Raw genomic sequence first — 8,539 nt, 5'->3', positions numbered from 1 at the left:
TTATTGTTTGGTCAGAGGAGCTATACCAGATGAATGGAGAGTTGCTGTAGTAAGCCCTGTGTATAAAGGAAATGGTGATAAGACATAAAGCTGAAAATGACAGGCCAGTAAGTTTGACATGGATTGTATGTAAGCTCTGGGAAGGCATTCTTTCTGATTATATTAGACATGTTTGTGAAATTAATAACTGGTTCGATAGAAGGCAGTTCGGTTTTCACTGAAGCTCAACTTGTAGGATTCCAGCAAGATATAGCAGATATCCTGGATTCAGGAGGTCAAATGGACTGTATCGCGATTGACTTGTCTAAAACATTTGATAGGGTGGATCATGGGAGACTACTGGTAAAAATGAGTGCAATTGGACTAGACAAAAGAGTGACTGAATGGGTTGCTATATTTCTAGAAAATAGATCTCGGAGAATTAGAGTAGGCGAAGCTTTATCTGACCCTGTAATAATTAAGAGGGGAATTCCTCAAGTCAGTATTATTGGACCTTTATGTTTTCTTATATATATAAATGATATGAGTAAAGGAGTGGAATCGGAGGTAAGGCTGTTTGCAGATGATGTTATTCTCTATAGAGTATTACATTACAAGATTGTGAGCAACTGCAACGTGACTTTGAAAATGTTGTGAGATGGACAGCAAACAATAAACGGGGTTAAAAGTCGGGTTGTGAGTTTCACAAATAGGAAAAGTCTTCTGAGTTTTAATTACTGCGTTGATGGGGAGAAAGTTCCTTTTGGGGATCATTGTAAGTATGTGGGTGTTAATATAAGGAAAGATCTTCATTGGGGTAATCACATAAATGGGATTGTAAATAAAGGTTACAGATCTCTGCACATGGTTATGAGAGTATTTAGGGGTTGTAGTAAGGATGTAAAGGAGAGAGCATATAAGTCTCTGGTAAGACCCCAACTAGAGTATGGTTCCAGTGTATGGTACCCTCACCAGGATTACCTGATTCAAGAACTGGAAAAAATTCAAAGAAAAGCAGCTCGATTTGTTCTGGGTGATTTCCGACAAAAGAGTAGAGTTACAAAAATGTTGCAAAGTTTGGGCTGGGAAGAATTGAGAAAAAGAAGGAGAGCTGCTCGACTAAGTGGTATGTTCCGGGCTGTCAGCGGAGAGATGGCGTGGAATGACATTAGTAGACGAATAAGTTTGAGTGGCGTTTATAAAAGTAGGAAAGATCACAACAGAAGATAAATTTGGAATTCAAGAGGACAAACTGGGGCAAATATTCATTTATGGGAAGGGGAGTTAGGGATTGAAATACCGGTAACTTACCAAGGGAGTTGTTCAATAAATTTCCAATTCCTTTGAAATCATTTAGGAAAAAGCTAGGAAAACAACAGATAGGGAATCTGCCACCTGGGCGACTGCCCTAAATGCAGATCAGTATTGATTGATTGACTTCCTCTGAAACTCCCTCCTTCTGGATCATTTTGAACAGTATATAGCTAAGATCCTACTCGTCCTTAACCTAACTGTAAACAGCTTAATAAAAAACATATCCGTCTTTCTGTGATGAAACAAACAGATATTAAAGTGAACCCGACATTTGTCATAGCCTATAATCCATAAAAACCAAGCTCCGGTACCGTATCAAGTTCAAATTCCAAAAGCACACACAGAAAATCGATTTTATGTGTATAAATACACTATACTGTGATTTCCTATGAATCATGGATGTTAATATGTTTTCTTGTGATACAAGATTGATTTTAACAGACCGATGTATTACTTCCAAAGAAAGAATATAGCCTAACTTAAGAAATACCATAATTCAATCATCCTTCTACTCACCTGAAGGCTATTGTGACGAGAGCCTCGTATTGTTTTTCACAGTTTATGTCGATGTTGTAGAAATGGGTGAGTGGCAGTGATTGTCTTTTTAAGAGAACAAACCAGTAGGATTTTAATGAGAAATTATTCAATAACCAGATCACGTTATTAGTTAGGTAATGAAATGAAATGGCGTATGCCTTTTATTGCCGGGAGTGTCAGAGGACATGTTCGGCTCGCCAGGTGCAGGTCTTTTGATTTGACGCCCGCAGACGACCTACGCGTCGTGATGAAGATGGAATGATGATGAAGACGACACATATACCCAGCCCTCGTGCCTGCGAAATTAACCAATCATGGTTAAAATTCCCGACCCTACCGGGAATCGAACCCGGGCCCTGTGGCCAAAGGCCAGCACGCTAACCATTTAGCCATGGAGCCGGACATTAGTTAGGTGGCCATTGATTTGAACACTGCCTTGTCTCCCTCTGCTTTCCTCGCACGCAATAGCAATTCTGACGTAGTTGAAAGTGTATTGTAAAATCAGGCCGTTACGGTACCATCGCTACCGTACTTTTTTAAGTTGCGCCCTAATTTAGGGAGACCAGATTTCTAAAATAAATACAAAACGGGACACGAATAACAGCATATTTGAATCGATGTTTTATCTAAACATTGTTTATTTGTAGAAAGCTGTCAGCGAGCTCCATAACTGCAGTCGCTTAAGTGCGGCCAGTATCCAGTATTCGGGAGATAGTAGGTTCGAACCCCACTGTCGGCAGCCCTGAAAATGGTTTTCCGTGGTTTCCCATTTTCACACCAGGCAATTGCTGGGGCTGTACCTTAATTAAGGCCACGGCCGCTTCCTTCCCACTCTAGCCCTTCCCTGTCCCATCGTCGCCATAAAACCTATCTGTGTCGGTGCGACGTAAAGCAACTAGCAAAAAAAAAAAAAGTAGGAAGCTGTCCTCATTTCAGGCATTTTTACCCACTCGCTATCCGGCTACATTGCTAAATGGTTAGCGTGCTGGCCTTTGGTCACAGGGGTCCCGAGTTCGATTCCCGGTAGGGTCGGAAATTTTAACCATAATTGGTTAATTTCACTGGCACGGGGGCTGGGTGTATGTGTCGTCTTCATCATCATTCCATCTTCATCACGACGCGCAGGTCATCTGCGGGAGTCAAATCAAAAGACCTGCACCTGGCGAGCCGAACTTGTCCTCGGACACTTCCGGCACTAAAAGCCATACTCGCTTGATCTGTAGAGGTAACTTGAGGTGACTGGCCGTGGCCTATGAAAGGAACTCTCCCAGCAGTTACGTTAGTGAGAAGAATGGGAAACCATGGAAAACCATTCTCAGGACAGGACACTGTTTCCCGAATGCAGAGCTCTTTTTCGTCGGCGGTTGTAGACTAGGCTTCGGTCTGGTCCGTGGTTCGACAGTTCTGCACTTCGACCGACCAATCGAGCAGAGGAGCGGTGGCCTCGGCTCTACGCCACTGCATTCGGGAGACGGGGAGGGGCTGGTCTCCACCGTCCACTGTCCTGAGAATGGTTTTTTGTGGTTTTCCTGCACTAAGGCGAATAACGGGACAGTTCCTAGTATAGGGGTAGGCCACGGTCGGCAACCCCCTCACCCTCACCACAAATTCCTTGAGAGACCGAAACAATATGATAATGATAATAATAATAATAATAATAATAATAATAATAATAATAATAATAATAATAATAATAATAATGGACAATGTGACAAGTGGTTATTATGATTCATTTTTGAAGTTCTACGTAGTTGAGAGGGTGTAGACTGAGATTTAAGAGTCTTCTGCAATATCGTTGGAATAGGACCATCGCATGCTTGACAAATCAGTGTACTCGGACATTCAAGGACTGATGCTGTTGAGTACTCAGTGATGAGCCAGTTTCTGCTACTTCTCCTTCTACCACTTTGTTTTGGGGTCGCGAGGGAGAACTGTGTAACACATGTGGATTTGGCCCTGTTTTATGGCCGGATAACCTTCCTCACGCCAATCCTAATATGGAGGGATGTAATCACTATCGTGTTTCTCTGACGGTTGGTCGTGTGGTGTGTTGCCTGAATATGAAGAGGAGAATGCTGGGATAGACCCAAATACCCAGTCCCTGATTCAGAAGAATTACTCAGAAGCGATTAAAATCCTCGGCCGGGAATTGAACCCGGAACCGTCCGAACCAAAGGCCTCAAAGCTGACTATTGAGTCAAGAAGTCGGACATTATTTTTGCTACTTGATCGTGCCTATATCTGTAGTCCGCGTTTGCTACTAGTTGGCATCCAGAGGTGATATGTTCTGGAGCATCTGTAGTTCCTAGTTACAATAAACTAGGACTTGACCAGTTAAAATATATGGATCTTCAAAATGTCGAGCACCAATTCACGTTAGGAGGATGACAATAGATACCATAGATCAAAATAGAATTTGGTTGATTGGGTAAAATTGGATTCCACGCAATTTATTGGTTTCTATAATTCGTACTCATGGTAATGATTTCTTTCAAACATTTAGAGTTTTACAATGTTAAAGCTTCTGTCTCCGAGTATGCTCACGTGATCCAACTGATGTGGATGTCTTATGGCTGGGGGATTTGTGTAACGTAACGCGACAAAATGTGTAACCATAGCAACCGTGGAGGCAGTGGTGTAAGGTATTGTTACGTAGCAACCGTGCAGGCTATGTCTTATGGCTGGTTTAAAGATAAAAATTTAAAGATAAAAATTTCATTGTTCCGTATTGAAATTATTGATGTTAAAAATTAAATAACTGGAAAGGAGGTTCAACCTATTCAATACTCAAAGGAAAGAAACGTAGCAATCACATTTCTATTTAAATGGGACCGGTTTCGACCTTAGTCTAAGTCATCATCAGCCATAAAAACATATAAAATGTTTATGAATGTTGGAGGTCAGTTCCACACTCTGTTAGGCACAAAGACACGACACCACATTCTGTCCTGCATAAAGTCACAACACTACTAATCAACATACGAAGATCAAAAAGGCTTGAATTCGCAGACGAATAGATCTGTAGTAGAAAGCCGCCAACTCCCGGTGACCAGCGCGGCACACTCAAGGTCACGCGCTGCGGCCAAACACCAAAGTAGAGTGGAGAACGTTTCTAAGGTCCAGAACCTGTCACGGCTGCGGGAAGCCAATTAGGTATATAAAAATATACGACGCCAATTAGTGCAACTGAATGAGCACCCGTACTCCAGATAAGTTCTTGGTAAACAGTTGACTTGAAAAAACAATTGTAGAGAGAAGAAAAAATGTAGTAAAAAGCGCAATATCGGAAAACAAATGAAAACTTATATGCACAGTGCGCTATTTTTTAAGGAAAAAAAAAATTAGGTTATGATTGAAGTAGTCGAAGTTGGCGCAAGACAAAAATTTAAAAGAGGAGAATAAATTAAACGAGGAAGAGTGATAGTGAAATAAGAGAAAGAATAAAAGAAATTGAAGTTAGATGGTAATGAGGAAAGATAAGATAGTACGGGTGCTCATTCAGTTGCACTAATTGGCGTCGTATATTTTTATATACCTAATTGGCTTCCCGCAGCCGTGACAGGTTCTGGACCTTAGAAACGTTCTCCACTCTACTTTGGTGTTTGGCCGCAGCGCGTGACCTTGAGTGTGCCGCGCTGGTCACCGGGAGTTGGCGGCTTTCTACTACAGATCTATTCGTCTGCGAATTCAAGCCTTTTTGATCTTCGTATGTTGATTAGTAGTGTTGTGACTTTATGCAGGACAGAATGTGGTGTCGTGTCTTTGTGCCTAACAGAGTGTGGAACTGACCTCCAACATTCATAAACATTTTATATGTTTTTATGGCTGATGATGACTTAGACTAAGGTCGAAACCGGTCCCATTTAAATAGAAATGTGATTGCTACGTTTCTTTCCTTTGAGTATTGAATAGGTTGAACCTCCTTTCCAGTTATTTAATTTTTATGGCTGGTTGTCATCTGAAATTAGCAGCCGTTGACGGATGCCCATGACCAGGACACATATTTATGATCATGTGATTTTCACAAAGTGAAAAATGGTTTTTTTCTTCTCCCCGCTTTAGAGTAAGGTCTTAGATCTGTGCGATATGCAATTTATCTGTGTCTGTAAGTCCTCGACCCTCAACAGAACGGGGCATAGTGAGTCATTCTTGTTCTTGGGTGATGCACGTGGGTTTTCATCCGTATTATTATTTGTTAGTTGCTTAACGTCGCACCGACACAGACAAGTCTTATGGCGACGATGGTATAGGAAAGGCCTAAGAGTCGGAAGGAAGCGACCGTGGCCTTAATTAAGGTACAGCCCCAGCATTTGCCTGGTGTGAGAATGGGAAACCACGGACAACCATCTTGAGGGCTGCCGACAGTGGGATTCGAATCCACCATCTCCCGGATTCAAGCTCACAGCCGCATGCCCCTGACCGCACGGCCAACTCGCCCGGTTTTATTATTATTATTATTATTATTATTATTATTATTATTATTATTATTATTCCAGAACAGTATGGATATAAGGTCTTCCCAGAAGATGTTTCACACGGAGAAGGTTTCGGAAAAATCCCTGGAGGAGCCACAAGGCGCCGAGGAGTGGCCCGTGTGGAGTGGGAACCACACTAGGGAGACACGCTATACACCGCGCAGATCCACATCGCTAACGTCTATTATGCTCGACGTAGACATGCCCAAAAAACATACAGGCATTACTTCTTAAAGTGGAGGTAATTCTACCATACAAATTAATAAAATTAATTAATCCGCCATATATTATTATGACTAGCAAATGTGCCCGTGCTTCGCTACGGTATTCTACATTGTATACGGATATCGAAGTAAATTACTGTACAGGCTGTGAATAAGACTTTTTTTTAAATTGCATATCTCACAGCGTTATCCAAGAAACAACATGGGGAGGTCCCCGGTTTCCAATGTAAAGTGCGAGTTCCGGAGAATGCCCCCTTGTCTACTGTGCGGTCACAATCGATTTGGGGAGCTTTCGTTACAATAGCAGGCCCCCTTTCCTACTTCCAGACACAATCGGGTAGGGGAGTTTTGAAGAAAACTGCATGCTCCCTTGTCTTCTGCCAGTCAAATTGAGAAGGGAATTATTCATTACAATGCCGGCCTCCTTACTAATGCCAGTTACACAGGAATGGGAGAAGGACCTGCTAGTCAAAGTCGATGTGGGGAATATTGATTAAATAGCAGTCGCCCTCCTCTTGACAGTCCCGATTTGTAAAGGATGTGACAGCTAGAAACATAGTATTTGGCTCACATAAGGCTACTGCAGACATACTCCTTCCTGTTTGCTACAAATTGACTTATAGATCGACATACGAAGTACATGCACGTTTACAATATTGGAGACCTTCATTTACAGATTAACTGCTGTTAAACGATAGGTTATATCGACAAACGAAGTGCAGCATCAGACGCCACATTTATCGGTTAAATGGTTGATCCCATAACATTTTCTTGTATCTCTTCTATTTACGGGTTAGATTGAGTTAGAAACTTTGAATAGGGCGAAATTTCGTAACGTTTTCACACATTGCATTACTTTTTGGATACTTATGTGACAGCTAGAAACATAGTATTTGGCTCACATATGGCTACTGGGCGGGCCAAAGTTCGTGCCGAATTTCATGATTCTGTCTTTCCTATAAATGTGTAAATCTATGAATTATACAAACTGAAACATTTACGTACAGTCGAGAAACAAGCCACATTTAACTATAAGAGATAGAGATACGACAAAAAGTCATAGGACCAAAGTTGTAGGTCACTCCAAATTGAACAGAGGTTGTGCAATCCGTTTTGTGATACGACTTACCGTTTAGCCATGAATTACATCGAAACGAAGGTCTGCAAGTCATTAAAATTGCCTTCATATTTCGATATTTTCCGGGAGTTAAACATGAAAATTTTAAACATATTGGAATTTTTCCGTTGGTTAAAGGCTAAATCTATAATTTTCCAAAATTTAGATTTTATACCTCGTCTGGCAGATTGTGCCGCAATCTTGATTTTGGAGAGAGGGTTAAATACAAGGAAACGAAAGTTAAAATAGACAGATGGTCATTATTACACCTGAAACCGATAACTGTACTAAATAGTCAATGTACAGACACACGGTCGTTACGATTTTATTTATATAGATAAGTATCATAATAAAAATACTTCAACCCCTATTTCACTCCTTTTCAAGCGCCCGATTAGCTCCTTAAGGGGATTTTCCGGAAACAAAGCATGTTCCTTTATTTTTCATGAAATTCTACATACCAATTTTAGCCTCTGGAACATGTTCAGATTTTGAGATATCAGCATGCTAATAAAAATAATTCAAACCCTTTTTCAGTTCTTTTACCCCACCCCCAACCACTTAGTGCTTTTTTCGGAAACTAAAGGATAGGTGTTCCTTTATTTTTAAAATAAATTAAAACTACCACTTTTCACGTCTGTAAGATTTTAAGCTTTTGAGATAGATTGTAGGTATGCTAAAGTTTAAAATATCACCCCCGTTTTCACTTCACCTTAAGTGGATTTTCCGAAAACAAATTTTGCGTGTTTCTTTACTTTTACAGGAGATTCCAAATACCAATGTTCACGTCTATAAAGCATTACTTTTTTTAGATATAACCTTGATATACTCGTTTTAAGAATCGGCCTCACTTTTCACGGCCATTCACCCCCCCCCCTCCCCCATGTTAAGTG

The sequence above is a fragment of the Anabrus simplex genome, chromosome X (assembly GCF_040414725.1).
Source record: "Anabrus simplex isolate iqAnaSimp1 chromosome X, ASM4041472v1, whole genome shotgun sequence".
Taxonomy (NCBI): domain Eukaryota; kingdom Metazoa; phylum Arthropoda; class Insecta; order Orthoptera; family Tettigoniidae; genus Anabrus; species Anabrus simplex.
The sequence above is the reverse complement of the archived record's forward strand: the minus strand, read 5'-3'. Positions refer to the sequence as shown.